Consider the following 12774-nt stretch of genomic DNA (forward strand, 5'->3'; position numbering starts at 1 on the left):
TGCGTGGCATTATTAGACTGCAAGAAAGCCCCAGTAACATGTAAACTAAACAAAACAATCTAAAAAACACGTTTTTAACACTTTAACACGCCACAAACGGGACACCATCTATCTGAACATTGATGCGTCCAGTGGCAAATCAGCGTACATCTGTGGGTCTAAATGCCGGCAGACGCGCTCTCACTGCCTGGTGTTTTAGACACAGCTTTACGGATGACTCGACAGTAAAAATCACTGTATATAGAACAGTCGAATTTCACTGTAGATTTCATTCCCATTCATAAACATCTGAAAATGCAAATTGTGCAAAGGTGCTTTGACAATCGTGCAGGATTTCTTTCAAAACTTTATGAAGCAATTCGCAATACCACATGTTAACAGTTATATGTTGTAAAATATGATGCTTCGCATCAAGGGTTATTTGGAAACTTTTGTTCTGAAGACGTATTCATGTTAACGCGGCGACATCCTTGACGGAGTGGTTAGCGCAGCGCGGTACGGCGCCATGTGCCGGTTTCGAATTCTTGTATGGGCATGGACTTTGTTTGTGAATGTCCTTTCAATATTTCATCATATCATTTCTCATCCTTATCTTCGTGAATAGCCAAAAGGAGCAGAGTAGTGAGCCATTAATAAACCTAATTAAACAATAATTCAAACACAAGAGAAGCAAGAAGTATATAATCTGGATATTTCTTCAAAACTGTGGCTCAAAATTGCAAGGCAATTTCCATGCCCTCCTCATGTACACTTCTGGAAGAGTTACGTGACCGCCCTGAGAGTTTTCTAAGTCCAGAATTCGTTAATTTGGCAACATAGCTCTTGAGAACGAGCAGACAGTAGCCAACTTTACTGCATGTCCCTCTACTATGCGAGAAACCCTGTGGTGAAAGATTTACATTATTTTTCATAATATGAAGTCAGAAACTATAATTGCTCAACATATTAATAGAGAACAATATGAAAAACTCAAGTATGAGGAATAACTTACGAGAATACTTGCGATTCGCCATTTTAAAATAGGAATCAGAGAAACTGTTGTGAGGTTGGAAACACTGCACTCGCTCGTGATACACCTGGTGGAAATTGCTGTCACGTTTGAACACAAAAGGACATAATTACGAATAGTTTATGCAAATAAAAATAACAATATCTTGCAAAGTACTGTGCAATGAGGGAAAATTAAAGAATCTCGCAATTTGCAGATGTGTTCGTCGCATTGAAAAGTGGTAGCTTGAACAATCATCAACACGTTTCAAAAGTTTTGCTACATGCGATGTTGTAGAGTATTGGTAAAGTACTGGTTTCACAAATATCTTTCTCAAATAATTAAGGGTCACGGGTTCAAATCCAAAGCTCTCCAATTTTCTCGTTTTTTTTTTTTTTTTTTTTTTTTTAAGTATGGCATCAGATACATTGAGCATGGAGTTTAGTAATTAAGTTGAATCGGCCGGATTAACCTCTGGGCAATTAACTGGGGCAATTGCCCCGGGGCCCCCACCAAAAGGAAGCTGTGAAGGGCCTCCACCAAATAAATATTTTAACCAGCTGGCTATGCTTGTGAAAAATTACATAAGAAGTTGTATTTTAAAAATCAAAAGATCTTCAATATAGTCGTATGTCTACACTCTTCTGGATCCAATTGTAGCACAGCTCTCAGTCGATCTATTTGTAGATATCTGAAGCTCAGTATACTTTATACCATGGATTGATTTGGCTGTGGTGTGGAAATAAGGCACACTTATTCAAACAATCAATTCTCAGATACGATTAAGATAATAAATAATCCTACGAAGTACATAACTTTCTTTCGTTAATAACATCGTATAAGAAGTGTGGAGTTTTCTAGGGTAAAAAATTGGCAACTCCATTACAAATTACATCTGCAGATCGCGAGCATCTACGAGGATGATCTGGAACCCTCGCTAGAGAATGAGCTGATACAGTTTGCATACCTAGTAAGCAGTAGCAATGTCAAACATCAGGAAGACATCCCAATGGAACTGTCTATGTATACCGTAATTTTGTATGTAAGGACTCGTTCCACAGTACATTTCCCAATGTCGAAATTCTTACGGTAACAAACTGCAGCGGAGAAAGATCTTTCTCAAAAATTAAATTAGTGAAAAACAGGCTTCGTACTGCCATGGGACAGGATCGCTTATCCAATCTTTGTTTATTAAGCATTGAACATGAACTTCTTCGTGAATTGGACTTCGATGATATAGTAGATGAATTTTCGGCGAAAAAGTCAAGAAAAGTGTGTGTACTATAAGTGTTAAGCCTTTGGGAATTTTCTTGCAGAAAGTGTACTTACTACAATTTCCACAACGAACCTGTCGGTAATTGTCCAGTAGATGGACCGTGCGTATATAGTGATATATTTACTCTTAATTGCAAATAATATTATTTATAATAAATTATGTACGTAAGTACAGTCTACTGCTCAGTTCTCTGTTTGCGTCTGAACCCATTTAGTATTTACTATATATATTGTAGTTACGGTGTTCACTCTTCATAATATACTGTAGACATTTAGACGCAGAATTTTACTGCTGCTATAGCGCTACAAATTTCGCCCTGTAACTTTATTTTCCTGCGCTATTCTCCCTGCAAACCTATCTGCGATATCATCGATTGTGAATGACTACTGATTCAAAAAGCAGGTCTAGCATTTCAACTGCTGAAAATTTTGGTTAACATATGGAGTTAATAAAGATTCTAGTAAAAAATAATAAAAAAAAGGGGGGGCCCCACAAAACATTTTGTCCAGGGGCCTCCACAAACCTAGATACGGCACTGAGTTGAATAATTTTGTTCCAGAATGTTCGCCAAAAATAATTCCGTGTTGAAATCGACGAATGTTTCCAGCAACACAATGTATTTGTTTCTTCATTCTGGCACTAACATTTATCAATTTGGATCGAAAAATACCTAAATTGTTGTCGTATTCTAACAGATACTATTTGGTCAAACAAGGAATGTGCTGACTATGGCTCGTCTTTTCTGAGTCTACAAAACAATGATAAACCTAATATCAGTCCGTTTGCCTTCAGCTAGAATCAGTCGGCCATCTTTTGGCTTTTAAGTCATTTTCAGTAGTTTTTGCCTTTTATGGCTTATGTTTCTCCTTCCTTGTGGTTTCGTGAATTTTAAATGCATCTGTTAGCATAACTTGTAGATTTAAATTTCCTGACATGGTCGTTTAAGCAAGTTCGTCATTAAACGAATATATGGTCAATGGAAAAGCACAACTATCATTTTCAAGTTTGGCAATGTATTAAATAATTAATTGTGATACATTTATTTTTCCTACTCCAAACTTAAGATACGTTGTGTGAACCCTACTTTGAGATTCCCTTGCTAGTCTCTGTTATCGCTTTAATCTGTGCCTTTAAAATAAAATTAGTCACAAAATTAAAGAAGACATAATCATGTACGCGAAACACAAATATATTTCAGTCGCTGGACGTCTATTGTATCATTCTGAAAGGAGGTGAATGATTTATAGAAAAAGAGTTGCAGTGCATGTTATGCTTGAAGTTAAAATAGAGAAAACTAAATTAGCACTTAACTACTTTAATCAATTTGCTTCAGTAGTTTAAACCACCAAACAGCGAATTATTCAACGACTCTCTTTTAATTTATTTAAAAATCAAGCTTTCATTTTCAGTGCGAAAATTATTTTAGACAATTTTTAAAAATTAGTTTTAGGTTATTCTACAAGTCATCAACTTCCCAGCCCTAGCGATGACTAATCTATGCTTCCTATCTGATTTCTGCGTCTGTCACGTGGTATCTGATTGTCTGCTTCAATTTAGATAGCTGTCCGAATTTAAGGTTTCCAAGTCTCGGAAGAAGTGAAAGTCTTTTCTATGAATCTGAAGAAATATTTCGTGAAACGCTTTTCACCTCTTGAAAAAAATTCTGCCAGGGTTGGGCATCGATCTTACGACCCCTGTCATAGAAGTCGAGCAGGTTACCACAACATCACGGATGCCAGTAGTAGAGGACAGTCGTACAGTACCGACCGTCCTACAGTATCGGTCAATTTCTAGTTCGGACATTTGACGCTACATAGTAGTAGTTCACAGGAGAAGGGGGGAAGGTTATGTATTTGTGTGCGCTATAGTTCGGGATCACCTGCTTTCACGCAGTATTGTGAGAGCTGTGCCTGTGTTTCTGTGAAGAGTCAAGTGGCTGCGTGAGAGAAGTTATTTCTGGGGCCCTGGTATTCATGTTCGAGGTAAGTGTTTGATTTTATTGTCAGATTCAGTTTATCGGTATTCTATAAGTATACGAAAACCTGTAAATAGTTTAGCAAATTGATTATAAACAACGTGTAATCGGATCTTTTGTCACCACCTAATGATCGTACAGTATCGGCCAGCGAAGTGTCGTCCAGTATCGGCCATACATAATTCGTACGCACCTACTACAGTCCTGCTTGCTTTTGTTTTCAGAGTAAGATGGCAGACGAGGAGGACAACTAAAGAGGTAAATGGACTGAAGAGGCCATGAAAGTGGCAGTAAATGGGGTAATGTCAAACAAAATGACAGCAAGACAAGCAGGTAGTATATTGTTTACCAAGAAGCACGATAGGAGATAGATTGGGAGCAATTCAACGTAGTATGGTTGTGGACCTGACACCTCAGATAGGCAGATTTAAGAAGACGTTTGATGACGAAATGGAAAAACAATTACTTTCGTATATGAAAGACTTGGACAATACGTTTATGGATGCCCCTCGGTAAATTAGAAGACAAAGAAGACAACTGTAGGAACTGAACAATGCATAATTTGTCTAGAGTGCTTTGAGGAAGATTGGGTTCACTGTACCGAATGTGGAGTTTCGCACATGTTGAATGCGTAGACCAAGAATATATATATATATATATATATATATATATATATATATATATATATATATATATATTGTGACTATTGATAATATGCGATTTCAACTCTGCTTTAACAGACTTTATTTCCACATTTGTTAACTACCATACCTTTGTGCACATAGTTCACAGTTTCTTCATAAAACTGAAGCATTTATCAACAGTTACCACAACCTAAAATTAAAATATTGACTGGCCGATACTGGACGACAATTTTTCCACTCATTGAAAATTCAGTTTTTCGTTTTTTGTATATATCTTGTAGTTCTGAAAACATTTCAGAGAAATTAAACCCGTGTTCCTTGAAGTATAAATTGAGGTATCATATTACTATGTTCAATCCGACTATCTCCTAATCCTTTATCAGTTATAATCAATAAGCTTAAGGTGGCCGGTACTGTACGACTCTCCCCTACTGAACGTAAAGTTCGAACAATGACAATCCCACAGCATAAATCTTTTAATTTAACAAATTCTCGTATCCTTATTTCTCAAATCACGCAAAATGAAATTGTAAATACCCAGCTTTATTTGTGAGGTGTCCTTCTCTCTCCAACTCGTGAGATAGAAAAGCCTTGTGCTTGGCCTCTCTTCATTCTCCAACGTTTCTCAGGACTTCGAATGAACACACGAACGCACTGCTTGCACAACCATCAGTAATTCCCCGCACGTTTCACATAACTAATAATTAAAAAAAAGTAAAGTAAAGCGCTCCCCTGTGCATAGCACCACGCCATGAAGGCGCATAGGGGGTTGTGGGGATAACGCCCCACACTTTCTTGATCCGGTCGTGAGTGGGGGTGATGTGATCAGCATCACGCATCTGACCGCCTTTACCCCCTAGGGTTTCCCCCAGGTACCCATGTTATTCGACGCTGGGTGGGCGCCGGGACCGCTTCCAACGTTACGTTAGAAAAGTTCCCTGATTTGAACCGCCCGGGTATCGAACCCGGAACCTTGAGCATTGTAGTCAGACGCGTTACCGACTGAGCCACCGCGGCCTCTTCACATAACTAATAGTGATTACGAATACGAGATTTTGTTAAACAAAAAGATCTAAATAGTTGACTTTCATATTTTTAAACTACATGTTGAGTACAAGTGGTTTCTGTGGTGTAGTGGTATCGTGTGTGACACTTACAGGGGTCGCAAGATCGATTCCTAAGCTCAACAGAAACTATTTCAGATGGCGAAATGTATAAATCATTCACCTCCTTTGAGAATAAATCTTCCACTATACAGTAGACAGCCAGCAACTGAAATACATTTGTGTTAGGCGTTCATAAGCTTATATCTTCTTTAATATTGTGACAAATTTTATTTTAAAAGCACAGATTAAAGCGATAACAGACCCTAGAGAGGAATCTCAAAGTAGGGTTCACACAAAGTATCTTGTAGGAAAAATAAATGTATCACAATTAATTATTTAATACATTGCCAAACCTGAAAATGATAGCTGTGCTTTACCATTGACCATATATTCGTTTAATGACACCCGACCCTGTGGCCGAGTGGTACAGTTCGCTGCCAGCACTGGCACGCGGTGCATCGTCTCTACGTGCGGTCCGTGTCGAGCATTTACGTGCAAGCGAGTGAAATTCCGGTTAAGTCTACCTTCTGTGTTCTGAACCATGTCTGTACGGCGAGTGAATACTGTGAAATTGGTCTTCACGAATGTGCGACAAAAACCAACATCGATACAACTGCATCGGTGGATACAGCAGAATTTGTCACTAACAGAAGATCAAGTGCTTAGTATTGAGATCGATCAATATCGAAAGTGTGTGTTTATAAAGTTAATATCGCGAGTGTTAGGAGAGCAGATAATATTACGATCGGGAGGCACATTAGTATTGTCACACCCAGAATTTCAGTCGCCCACCAGAATCGAACTCAATACTTTATTCCGACTACCATATCCCTTTAACCATATCTTTCCTTTATATTTTGCATTGCCCAGCCGGCAATGGTAAGTTTTTAAGCGGCTTAGAAGAGTTGCTTCGACAAGGAAAACACTTGCTTATCAACTTGGCACCAAGCCATAACAGGATACAAGTTTACCGCATATGTCAGAGGTCTGCCCGCTGTGGTTGGTGACTGGCATTGTTTGTCTTCCGGAGGGAAAACACACGCTGTCAAGGGTTATCCCAGCTCAGCCGCAGATAGAAAGAAAGAGCTTCCTGTTTGTTTGCAGAGTTGATAAGGTTACACCATTCATGTGCCAAACAGAATGATTGATTTCCATAATTTCCTCATCCACCTTCCAAACCCAAAAGGCCAAACGTATTAACCTTTCATATATGGTAATAGGAACTTTCCCCATTCTTTAGAAAATTGCTATTTCTTAGGATTTACCATACGTCAGAGTTCAAAGAATAATACGTCAGTCAGATGGCGTTAATAAACGACCCCACCCAGTGACAAGCCTTTTTGTAGTTGTATAAAAGCTTAGGTTTTGCCTTCAGAAGTCAGAGCCAGAGAGAGAGTTCGTCTTTGCCTTAAGAGTTAGTCAGACAGTTAAAGTCCCGTTCTCAGTTCAGCGTCAGAGAGAAGATTGTATTCAGAGTCTTTAGTTCGAACTCAGGTTCCAAGCCTGAGTTATGAAGCCAACTTCACTAGAAGCATAGCTGAAAAGGTAATGTATGTGTTTTTGTATATTTTTATGTAACAGTAGGCCAGAGAGCCCATGTAACCAAACCTTCAAAGGAAGAGAAGGAAGATTCTCTTAGAAATGTCTATAGGACATTACCCAGAAACACGCTTGAAGATATATTCAGCGTGCATGTATACGATCATATTGTAATTAATATTAACCCAAAGAATATACATTTATTAAGTTTATCTTTGTGTTTCTCTTTTATTCATCTTGATTTCAGAAGGTAATGCATACAAGTTCCTTTCCAACCGTCATAGTTATCATAGTTATAGAAATAGTGTCTAATGGTGAATGCCAATTGCTTTAAATTCTTAACTCCTAGAAGTTAAGTGGTGGAACCCCCATAATTGCCCTTTTCTCTTTGTATCTTGTGCTCTTCTGCCGGGAGTACAGATGAGAAAAGAGTGTACAGCCCAAGAACCTAGTTCTGTGACCGGTGAGCGCAGTGGCTGTGCGATCCCTGGTGAGCCCCGGCAAACATATGTCCCACGGACTCTGAGGGTAGCCTAGTGGTAGACTTGGAAGTCTATGGTTCGAGTCAGGGTTCGTGACATATTAAATGGTGGAGGTGCGGGGCATCTCACCAAAAGTAGTAGTAAAGGTAAGAAGGCATCTCACCAAAAGTAGTAGTAAAAGTGAGAGAGCATCTCACCAATGATTGAAATTGTTGAAACTATGACTTTGGAAATACTTGGATGTCTGATCAAGAAATAAAAGAGACACGACGTAGCGAAAGAATTGCATCGCGTAGACAAATAGAAATTCCGTGTATCCTTAGTGAATGTAATCAGCCTATAGCAGAAAGAAAAGTCACAATGCCGACCGATTCAGAAAGCACTAGTACAACGACAACGTCAGTTCCATGTCACGGGCGAGTACCGTCCGTGCAACCCGACACGTTTTCAGGAAATAAGGGTGAAAATATCAGACAGTTTATTCAGACCTATGAACGGGTAGCAACCATATTGGGATGGTCCGAAAGGGATAAAATAAAGTACCTACCCGCGTATTTAAAGAATAGCGCATCTGATTTTTGGGAATTGCATAAGAGCACCTTAGAGGCATTAAATTTGTTTTCTGAACTAAAAGCAAAATTAGAAGAAGCCTTTTCACCTGTCTATCCAGAAGGCGATGCTTTGATAGAACTTAGTGCACGAAAGAAGGGTGATGATGAAACAATAGAGCAGTATTACTACTCTATGTTGAAATTGTGTCAGAGAGCTGACCCACATATGAACACTGAAAGTAAAATGAACTACATTTATAGAGGACTCAGTGAGGACCAAGTTGAGAAACTAGTCCCCATGAGACCGGAATCATTAAGTGATTTGCTCAACAACCTTCGATTAATGGAAAGAGCTAAAAAGCAGGCTTCGTTAACGAATAGTGCATTATCAAAGAAAAAGGTAACTGAACAAAAAGAGAAAGATGTTCTTTCATCTTTTGAAAATAAAGCACAAAATACATCTTTTACTAAGGCAAATCAAGGGTCTAATCAAGCACAGAATCGACCACAATATCAAATATTGCATCGACCCCAGAACCAACAGGTATCACAGAATAAATTCTTTCAAACCAGGTATAATCTGAGACCTAAACCAGAAAGACAAGAAAATCAATATCAGCGAGGAACAGGTAGGACATTTAGGAATCCACCTAGAAATGATTTTCCCAAGCGTACTTTTACTGCAGAAGTAGCCATGCCACCTAGAAACGAGTATAGAGGCAATAATTATAGAGGTAACAATTACCGAGGTACTTTTAATCAATATAATCGTAATGATAAAGGTATAAATGCAAATCAGAATTCGAGAAACAACGATAAAAGTAACATTCAGTGCTTCTCTTGTCGAAATTTTGGTCATTATGCAAGAGAATGTCCACAAAGAAGAAGGTCCGACTTCGATAACCGAACACCCACAGGTAATCAAACTCCCTTCAGAAATCAAAAAGGTGTACAAGGGGTAATACAGAAACCAGTAGAACATCAAGTCAACGAAATGTTAGCCGAGATGTTAGTGTCAGAATTACTTGGAAAAACGCGTTTGACGGAGGGTAATGACGCACTTACCCATACCGTTCGAACCCCAAACGAGTAAGGACGAAGCGAGATGGGGATCGCTTCGTAAATCAGGCGAACTATGTAAAACCCCAAAAACCATTAGAGAACCCGTTAAAGTCTGTGATATATGAGTCTCACCGTTATCCGAGACCACATCTATATGTACATGTATTTGGAAAAAAGGATTTAGCTTTATTAGATACAGGATCAGAAATTAGTATCATTAATCCTGCATTATTGCCAGAGAAATTTGTTAGCAACAGTAAAAGGATAGGTTTAGTGAGTATTCGAACCTTGCTTGACACAGATTCAGATTTATATCCAGTCCATAGAGTATATTTTAGAGCAAACGGCTTAAAAATGTGGATAAACTTCGTTCTGATGGAACCAAAAAGAGGAGAAAAGTTCTCCCCCGTATTACTTGGTAGTGATTTCTTTAATAAGTATGTGAAATGGATCAGTCCAAAGGAAATCTGCTTAAAGCGTCCCAGTGAATTCCGGCAAATGGAAAGAAAAATTCCGTTGGTAAAAATGGACAGTAATGGCAATATTCCTTCATACTCTGGTCTTATAAAAGTTGTTAGTTTTCATTCCCAAGTAAAAGACAGACAAGAAATAAGTTTTAATCAAGAGTCACCATGTGTAGATAAGGAGTGCAGATCCCTAATGAGGAGTGATAGTGACTTTCAAAATAAAGAAACGCCCAGTCAGATAATGTTAACTAAGCTCATTAATATTATCAAGAAGTTGAAGCAAGCCAACGCTTTTCCTATTAACCAAAGCGTCCTAACGCCAACTTTTGATGCCCACGTGATGTCGAAACGACGCCAAAATATCACGCCACTAAGCAGCAAGCACGTGATAACGTCCGGTAGCAACGCAGTGACGCCACATCAGCGATCAGGACTTAGCCACTCAGGAAACACCGTCGAGTCTTGCGACCGCACCCAGTTGCGCGCGCAAATGACGCCTTCACGTTTCCCTCTTGGCAACAGAACACATGATCGAGTCAACCAATCAGAAGCTATCTCAAGGAACGCCGACCGCACCCAAGTGCGTACGCAAACAGCAACGCAAGATAGCACTGAACTTAAAGTTTCGAGTAACTCAAAGCAAATCCACAGTGAGTCTGAACTTAGTGAGTCTTCACGTTGTGATGGATCACCTATTGGAAAGCCACCAGCTACAGAGATTTTGAATTATCCGACTTCTTCACCAGACGATCAGGTAAATATAACTTCTTTGAAACATTCAGGTTTTGATGATAATTTTGAAACTAGTTTAGAAGCCAGAAAAGAGAAAAGAAAGAGGAGAAAGGAAAATAAAGTGTTTAAAGTGATGGTCAATACGTTTCTTCCATCTCGTCAGCATACGCAAATCGCCGTAACTTATCCATGTACCACTTCAAAAGAAAGTGACAGTGAATATTTATTGGAACCTTCTGATGGTCTATACAATCAGTTTAGATGTTTAGTGCCACGAATGTTAGTGAAACCTTCAGATCTAAAAGCTGTGCCGATAATTAATATGGGTTATACCAGTGTTAATATCCCATCCGGAACAGTGATAGGAAAATTGGAATGTCTTTCACCGCTAATGCAACCCCAAGTGAAATCTTGTTATGCAGTGAATTTAGATGTTTTACACAGTGGGACCACTCCAGGGAAAGAAGATGAACATGACCTAGCAAAAGAGTTAGACATCAATCCCGATAGCTTACGCTAGTAGGACCATGAATGGACCAGAACGAAATTACTCTATTGCGGAAAAAGAAGCATTAGCTGTAGTGTTTGGAATCACACACTTCCGAACGTACTTAATAGATCAAAAGTTCACAGTAGTAACAGACAGTCATGCCCTATGTTGGTTAAAAAGATGTAAAGACCTTGTAGGAAGATTAGCTCGATGGGCGATAAGATTGCAAGAATATAGCTACGACATTGTCCACAAATCAGGAAAATTGCATTGCGCACCAGATTGTCTTAGCCGTATTCCATCTACTTCATTATCCGCGAAAGAAAGGGAAGTCATAGAAGAAGGAGCCATCGTCGCCGTTGCCCAGGTTCATAAAGAGATAGATAACACGGAGAGAGAAATCAAAGATATCAGACAAATGCAGAGAGAAGATCCAGTGGTAACCCAATTAATAGCAGATAAAGAAACCGACCCAGATCAACTACATGTACGATATTTTGAGATTAAAGATGGCATATTGTATCGAAAGTTTGGAGACCAATGCGTGTTAGTAGTACCAGAAAAATTGAAAGGAGAAATTTTGAGAGAAGCTCACGACTCTCCTCTCACCGGAGCACATTTAGGAATAAGTAAAACTCGTGGAAAAATCACGGAACGTTATTATTGGCCTAATATGAAAAAGGAAATTATTTCATATGTCCAAGGATGCCCGACTTGCCAGCAAAGAAACCGTAATGTTGGTAAACCTCAAGGTTTGTTACACCCTATACCTATTGGAGAACCATTCGCTCGTGTATCCACGGATATATTAGGACCGTTGCCAAATTCTAAAGGATTTCAATATGTTATTACTGCAACATGCTATCTTACAAATTGGATAGAAGCAAGATGCCTGAGAACAACAACAGCGAAAACAGTAGCCAAATTTCTTCTAGAAGATGTAATATGTAGACATGGATGTCCTCGAGAAATACTCTCCGATAGAGGATCTGTATATATGGCAAAGGTAACAGAAGAATTACTGGAATTAATGAAAGTGAAACATGTATGTACCACAGCTTACCATCCACAGACGAATGGTAAGGTAGAGAGATTCAATGCTACGTTAGCACAAATGCTAAGTAAATACGTAGAACATCATCAAAAGGATTGGAGTGATTATTTAAGATTGTGTGTTTTTGCGTACAACTGTTCAAAGGTAGATCAAATTGGTTTCTCACCTTTTGAACTAGTGTACGGTAGAAAACCAGTATTCCCTTTAGAAACAATGGGAATAGAGTCACTTAAGACGCCAGATCCCACCGCGCATACGACGCACCTATCTCAACATTTGGAAGACATACGCCAAATAGCAAGAAAAAGACATGAACAGAGACAAGTATATGATAAGAAGAGACATGATGAAAAAGTAAATGACGTACAATTCGTCGCAGGAGATTTGGTTTTGGTATACCAACCTGCG

At 38.9% G+C, this 12774-nt stretch overlaps 1 long non-coding RNA gene across 1 annotated transcript in view; it reads right to left on the reverse strand.

Annotated features, from left to right (window-relative positions):
• Nucleotides 1-12774, reverse strand: part of LOC145999514 (uncharacterized) — a 95114-nt gene that overhangs the window by 18011 nt on the left and 64329 nt on the right. The gene's annotated exons all lie outside the window — the stretch shown is intronic.

Source organism: Lepisma saccharinum, chromosome 15 (genome assembly GCF_977018435.1).
Source record: "Lepisma saccharinum chromosome 15, izLepSacc3.1, whole genome shotgun sequence".
In the NCBI taxonomy this organism is placed as follows: domain Eukaryota; kingdom Metazoa; phylum Arthropoda; class Insecta; order Zygentoma; family Lepismatidae; genus Lepisma; species Lepisma saccharinum.